This window comes from Orbicella faveolata, unplaced genomic scaffold (assembly GCF_042242905.1).
Source record: "Orbicella faveolata isolate gen_17 unplaced genomic scaffold, um_ofav_v1 contig_35, whole genome shotgun sequence".
NCBI lineage: Eukaryota > Metazoa > Cnidaria > Anthozoa > Scleractinia > Merulinidae > Orbicella > Orbicella faveolata.
In genome coordinates, this window is record NW_028301564.1 from 17,724,577 (window position 1) to 17,732,459 (window position 7,883).

General features: G+C 37.9%; 1 pseudogene; it reads right to left on the reverse strand.

The window, feature by feature from the left end:
* LOC149103570 (uncharacterized) lies at positions 1–1,527 on the reverse strand (annotated as a pseudogene).
* Between the last annotated feature and the right edge of the window lie 6,356 nt (positions 1,528–7,883).

The following is a 7,883-nucleotide window of genomic DNA, read 5'->3' on the forward strand; positions in this document are numbered from 1 at the left end:
CTACAACTCTTTTTCTGTCTCCTTGAGCCACACACCCTTGAAGGCTTTCCGGGCAGCTTGGCAATGCATGTCTTGTTCAGCTACCGTTCGGGCGTGTGTAAACCGCTCATGATCTCTCACGATCGGCGAGGGCGTTGGTTCGTCAGATTCCTCGGAAAGAAGCTCTGCGTTCAGACTAGACACGCCTTTGTCTTTTAACCAGGCTTTTCGCTGAGCGTAGCGCTCCTGCTCAAACAGGACTCGTCTTTGTTGCTTTGCCTGCTCCGTTTCCAGCATGTGGGTTATTATCCCATGTTGAAGACTCTCTGGCTTCAGCGTTCCAAGCTGATTTTCCAAGATATCTACGATATTGCCTGATTGGCTGCACAAATCTGACTCACTTTCAGTGTCTGGCACGACATCATGTAGGGTTTCGTCTTCCCTTACAGATTGATTGCTGGTGTCATCCGCTCCCTGGTCTAAATACAAAGCGCGTAGTTCGTCCTTTTCCTTTTCCTGCAAGATTCCGTCTTTGAGGAAAGATTGCTCTTCATCTGTTTCAATTGGGTCTTCTTCACCATCATCTCTACGTGTCTTGGCCTTTTCGGTGGCCCAGAGTACACAGTCCATGGGGTGGTTCCTTAACCATGTGGCTGTACTCTTTTGTGGATTTGGCAGGCTACAGAATTCATACGTGGACAATCATCTGTCCATTGCAGGCTGGTCGGAGGGACCAAAGTCGAGCTTCCGCTGGCTTGTGATGATCATTGGGCATCTGTTAATAAATGATTCTGCCGCCTGGTATTTGACGTCGTGCGCTGAGTAACCTCCTTGCGTCAACGTTTTCCAGTCGTCGATGTCAACTGTAGATTCTGTAGCTTCATCTATGAATATCACTTCGGTGAACTTAGAGATCATAAACTTGTTGAATGCTCGTTGTTTAGTCACCGTGGCAACGCTTCCGTGGTGCACAAGGCTCAGGATTGGAAAAAGCAGACTTGTTTTACCGCTGTTAGCATCTCTGACTAAACAAGGCACTTTATCTTTGTGCTTCTTCTTGTTGTACCTAAGCAACTTCAAGAGACCTTTGCAAAAGTTTGACTGTTCTTCTGGACTCAGGCTGTTTTCGAGGATCTGGCGAAAGTATTTTGGATCTGGTTCTTGCGTCGAATCAAAGGGTGAAAACGCTCTGGGAGACACTTTTCCAATTTTATCTTCTTGGATGGCATCATTCACGAAGGACCTTTCTTTTAGTGATCAACAGACACCTTGGTTCACTTCGATTAGGTCATAGTCAATTGCCAGTGGTCTAAACAATTTGCAGTACGGGTTGGCTAATAGCTCCTAATGATTTTCCTGTCATATCATTATAGTTTTTAATTTCTCGGTGCATTTCTTTTTTTATGTCTATGTTCTTTCATTTCTCTTCCTTTTCTATTATTACTTTAACCTTCAAATTTTTGTTGTTGTTGTTTCTTTTGCTCACTATCCTTATATTAGTCCCTCGTTTTTAATCACCTTTACGTTTAATTTTTCATTCAATCCCATTTTTCGCATGTGTCTTGTTTCAATAGGTCCTTGCCCCGTTCTATGTGTTGTTTTAATTGTCCGTTGTTATTTGTTTTGTTCCTTTTGTTTTCCACTTTTTTTGTCTTCGTTCATCTTTTCTTTTTCACACTTTTCCCCTCTTTTCCTTCTATTTAATTTCTTCCTTATTTCTTTCGATCTCTGTCACTTTAATTATCCCCCATCACTTTTTTATTTTAATCTTTTTATTTCTATTTCACATTCCTTGTTGAAACTGATCAGTTGTATTGTTCTACTTTTCCTTCTGTGTATGTTTGCTATCTTGTTGGATGGCTCGCTAAATCGTCACTTCCTGACTTTCTTCTTTTTCACCTCTTTTGCTCATTTCTACATTCATTTGTTTCTTTCATTTCAATTATCTATTTGCTTCTTTTTGTTTCTTTATCAAATTGTTAGGTTGGTTGTCGATTTCTTTTTTTCCACTCCCATCATTTTTTTTTTCATCAGTCGGTTTCTTTTGTGTGTTTTCTTCCTTTCTTCTCCCTGTTTCTGTGGCTGTCTGTTGACTCGTCTCTTCGTCTGTTCGCGACGTTACTTTCGTATTTATCTTCTTATTTCTTGGTACATTACTAATCTTTTTTCTGCTGTTGTTGTTGCTGCTTTTGCTGACTCATAGAAACGCTTTACCTGATATGATGAGAGAACTGAGACAAATCAATGACCTTTAATATTTCAGCCTTTCAAGACTCCGCCAACCCTATTTGTGACTGCAAGTCATCAATTTCCCAGGAGACCCCAGAATGCAATGGCCATGTGGGGAGAAGACGTACACAAAGACAGCTTCAAAATTTGCCTCAGAGAAACCAAGATTCTCGACGGGACCCACAAAAACATTTACAGTGAATAGAATGTTGGCTTTGTGTTACTGCAAAAATGGTGATTTAAGTTATGTTCAATTTTTTAATTCATTTAGAGCAGTTTTAAATTGAGTGTAGAAAGTGATCAAGCAATTACTTTGATTCTTTTTTTACTACAGTTTGAGGCCGAGTAGTCTAATTGGTAAGTGGTTGGTTAACGTTTGATCGTGGTTTTAGCTTCGGTCAATTCGAAACCACTCTATTTCAAGCATTAAAATACACTTGGCATGCTGTAAAACGCAACGGCAACGATTTCTTATTGTGTGAGTGTCGTTTAGGTGGGGTAAAAGTTTGCTGATGAGGGCCTTTGCTTAAATGAAATGTCTATTTGCCTTTTTCTTGTTTTTTTTTTATGCCTTGATTCTTCTTTATCCATCTAACTTTTCAGAACTGGATGGCATTTATCGATTTGAGGCTTGAGAACTTTACCTTGACTAATAGTGTTGTATTTAATAACACCAGCTCACGATCCCGTCAAGATAACCACGCACTCTGCCAAGTAAGATTATATACACATAATTGCAAAAACGCTTTCACGAAAAAAGTATAAATCATAAACGATACGACACAGTGGTTTCTCGGGAAACTTGCGACCTGATTCTAATTTGCATTTTTACGGATTGTGTACATGTATTAAAACGGATCTCGTGTTCACTGACTGTTGCAAACTTAGGCATACCTCGAAGCTCTTAGCGTTCAAATTTTCTTGTGTTTTCTCGCTTAGCTACCTTTAGGAAGGCATAGGGGGGTTCTATGCTTTTCTAAATCACCAATTTGGGCAGCTAACCTGTGATTATTGAATGCCACGGGGAAACAGTCTTAAATACATGTGCATGTATTCCTGTTCATGCGCATGCTTTTTCGGTCTTCCCATAATTCTATAAACTCGTATAGTTTATAGTTCATACCTTTGTTCGGACAACGTTTTTTCAATCAGGTGTATTCATGCAAGCATTAAAGCATACTTTACATAAGCATTTTCGTGGTAAATAAGCGCCCCAATAATAAAATACATAAGAAAATAATAGCAAAACGCATATGTAGAAACCACTTTCAAAACAATAAAGTCACAAAAGAAATGAATTCATTTCCACGTCGACATACACCGAGAAAAGCGAAATTCAAAACTATGAGTAAGATGAAAAGTTCAAGCTAATTGTTTCATATAAGATCAATTTAACTTTGGTTGTTTTGGTTGTATAGTCACCATATCCAGGCATCGCTATAAGGACAAAGAAATATGCCTACTTGGCGACTAGTTACATTGTTCGTATTGCTGTTTTTACCTACTTTTATTGATGTACAAAATGTTTTAGGCCAATGGTTGTTTTGATATCACCTCAAAAAGATCATTTTAGTTACAAATAGGGCATTTTGTATAATTTTTGGCAGTTGGCTGTACGATATTTTGCTCAACCTCATCTAATAATACACCGATTCCAGAAAAAAACCGGAAGTTGCATGCAAGCGAGGCTTAATAGCCCTCCAGCTTTCAAAAACCGACCTGATTTATCATTTCCACGACTGAGTTTCCTTCGGACAAGCCAGATAAACAAAGAAGGAAAAAGAGGGAAATACTTATGAAAAGGGGAGATGTCTATTTTACCTCGGTAGGAAATAATTTCTGTTGTTCCGAGCACTTCTTGCCAAGTGATTTTAAACTGAGTACACTTATTGAAACTGGGAGCCGTACCCTCGGTTTTCCCCTGCACAAAAGTTGATGAAGAATCTCTGTGTAGAACGAAAAGATGCGAGGCATCTGAGTCTGGCAAAGAAGAAGTGAATACAGGTGGGTTACAGGTGTGAATACCCATCAGCTTCAATCAACTTAGGAATTAATCAGTTTCGTGCCTCTGAGATAAACAAAAAAGTTTTCCAAAAACAATGTTGAATGTGAAAGGACATTAGTGATTTAAATACAGCCATTGATGAATTTTGAATCTTTTCTACTCGCTTAATATTTCAGCAAGATCTGGCTTTTAGGTTTAATATTTCAGAACTAGCAGTGTCAGATAAATTATTGCATGGGCCAATTTCCTGTATTTGATGTTGGGGAACCTGCCCAGTATTTATTTACCTGAAGATTTTTAGGCTGAATTTGAAAACATAAAGTGCAGAATAGACTACAGAGAGATAAAAGGTCAGACACCCAAGACCTGGAGAATCAGAGTGAACTAATAAAAGTCTGAAAACACATTTTAAGGCCTTGTAGGAATTTCCCTAATGTCAGGGATTTGATAGACAGCATTTACTGGCAAGCAAGAAGGTTATAATCTTCATCTCTTCTATGCGACCAAGTAAATCAAAGCTGACGATAATTTTCTAAGGAAGACAGTTTTTCAACCATTAACCAGAACTGCAAATGTAAGAATACAAGCTGAAATGGGTATTCGGAGAATAAATGGATGGTACATATTTGATGGTGCAATTCCACAAAGGTTGTGTAGAGGTTTAATCAACCCTGGATAGTGAGCTATTTGCTTGTAAACTGGGAGAAAATTAGTTATCTAATAATTCCTGACACGTAATGTTTAATTTGTCATTTGGTAGTGAATGAAAACAGAGTACATGATATGATATTGTTCATCAGTGGCAATTAAATATTTAGTGATTTCCACCGTACTAAAATTGTGCATTATGTGGCTTCATGTTCTATTTTCTGGCACAGGGTGTAACATAGAAGGACACATGGTCTGGTGTATAACATAAAAGTACAATTGAATTTGACATCATTGAGAATTTCCTACATTGTATGATCTTATAGATTCCCAATTGTTTTGAACTATTTTGAAATATTCGCTCAACGTTACCAGAGGAAAACTAGAAGAAGCTGAATTCTCTCATATTAAATGCTGGACAAACTTATTGGAACTTTGATATACATTATTTATTCTCAGGCTTTAGCAATAATCACACCTTGTACGGCCATCTCTAAGCATTAGGTAAGCCAGTTCATATATAATATATGTATCATAAATTGTTCAATATTCGTTAGCATCTCCTTCCACCATTCTATGTCCAAGGTAATGTGCTCCTTAAAAATTCTTAGTTACTTCTAATTTATAGCCAGGACATTCCGAAGTCTGTTCACCACAAGGAGTAGTTGATGTACATTGCACTTCATAAACTGAAGTAAATATGACTCTTGTTTACTTTTAAACCAGTATCAAACATTTTGCATATTGACTTTATAATCTTTCAGGGTCTCACCATCCATAACAATGACATTCTTTGCTTCAATGATTTCATGGAGATTGCTCTTACTTGGGTCTGTAACCAGCTCAGCTGGAAAGTCCCCAAAATTTCCGTTTTCTCTTGATCAAAAAGAAAGCATTTTGTTACTTACACCTTCGTCTATCCCTGTTGATGCATTATTTCAATGTACTTGTCTTTTACTACTTGCTAATATTTTAGGCCATCTTTCATGGCATGTGGCTGATAGTCTTGCTACACTGCGGTGCACTTCTTTGATAATTTTATTGGTGATTTCACTAATGAATCAGCTTTGTGATTGCGTCCTACCCTGTAACGCATTGATGCTGTCACTGTACCGAACCCTTGTTTGTACCACTCTTGGCGAGTAGATCGTGGTCTTGTTTGATACTCTGATTAGCATCTTTTGAACTGAAGGATTTGTCCTATTCTCTCGCACCGATTGTTAATTCATTAAGAGAGATCGGATGTTCTCTAACTTGAGAAGACTGAAGTCGTCAGCGAAAAATGAATCAGCCGTGGGAAATTTGTTTACGTTGGGATGTTCTGTTGCAATATTCCTGATATCCGGAACAATTTTTAAATTTACTTCCGTATGTTCTTTCGAGCTCTTGCTTCTGTTTTTGTTTTACCACTTTAAGCTACTTTAGCTTTAGTACAGCTATTCTTCGGGTCAGGATCGTAGATTTTTAAAATTTTCATTTCATTCAGGTTCTTTTTCCTAAACCAACCATGAATAAAGTTCTTTTAGGCAATAAAATGGTGAGAAAATGTTGTTTTTTCGCACATAAGAGATCGAGACAATCGAAGGATGGCAAACATATCTTTCCAAAAGTTCCTTTATTTTGCCACTTTAATTTATACGGCGACTTTTAAACCAGAATTTCAATTGGCTGTGTGTCAATTTTTCAATCTGTCCTTCGCTCACACTGACGCCGGTAATATCATCAGAAGAGAGATTGACTTCTCTTCTTCGTTCGCCATGTTGCTTTGAATATTTACCGCGAGGGCTATTAAGCCTCGTTTCGGTGCAACTTCCGTTTTTTTTCTGGAATCGGTGTATTGTTAATTATTTGCAGTCTTAAATTTGATCGGGTGTCATAAGTTCATAGACTTTTATTTCATATTTCAGACTATAAACTTCACAGGCCCGTTTTTTGCTCCTCCTGTGGTGGTAGTGATGCCAAAGTACAGCTACAACAACAATTATTCGTCATCTTCTCGGTGCAACGCTGTTACCCCGTGGATTGAGGTATAAATAACATTATGTATGATTATATATGAATGGCCGTCAGAGCGCATTACATAGAGGATATTACACAGTGGCGAGAAGATATGAATTTTATGTTCTTGGCACGAGAACACAAAATTCATATCTTCGAGCTAACGTGTAATGTTCTTTTTATTATATAGACATACTGATGACGGCGTTTTTTACGATTTTCCGAAGATTTCCCACCACTTTCCGACGATTTCCGAAGATTCTCTAAAACTTGTCCGAAGGTCACACGAACGTGGCCGAACATTTTCCGAAAATTTTCGAAGATTGACGAAGACTTTCGAGGAGGACCCGAATAAGTTTCGATTTTACACCGACGAATTTAAGTACAATTTAAGAGACAAACTTGATATCAGTGGAATCATCGATATCTTCTTCACCAGTGAGGATATGGAAAATACGCCACTCGAGTCCCGGATGTAGTTTCGTATGAATTTTACGAGTGGTGTATTTTCCAGTAAAAAAAACTCCTGTCTATATAATAAAAAGAGATATGTTCATACTTCCATAACAACCTTGACTGTTTATTCCATCAAGCCCTCGCCGAAATATCATTTTTCTACTTTGTGTAGCGAAAATTGTACATCCTTGTTGAAATGAATGGTCTCAAGTAACTAACGTGGCTATCATATTTGCTTAGCACACATCCACCAAAGATATGCAAGTGTGCGTAAGAAACTACAACAGTAGCCCCAAGAATAAGGATACCGTAACTGTCGAGTACATGGTGATTGGAGGTAAGCAGTTACTCACTGGAGAAAATTTAAAGAAAAAAACATAAATTGTGACGAAATAAGACGGCTTTTTGAAAGAGGTCGTAGCATGCATGGAGGCCATGTTTTCAAGCTTTGACGTCTAATTTGCTAATAAATACTTTGGCAATAAACAGATAGTTTTATCTTTCATGAAAACATCCATGGAACCCACGTGGTTATATTATACGCAGAAGAACTGGGTACTTTGTTTAA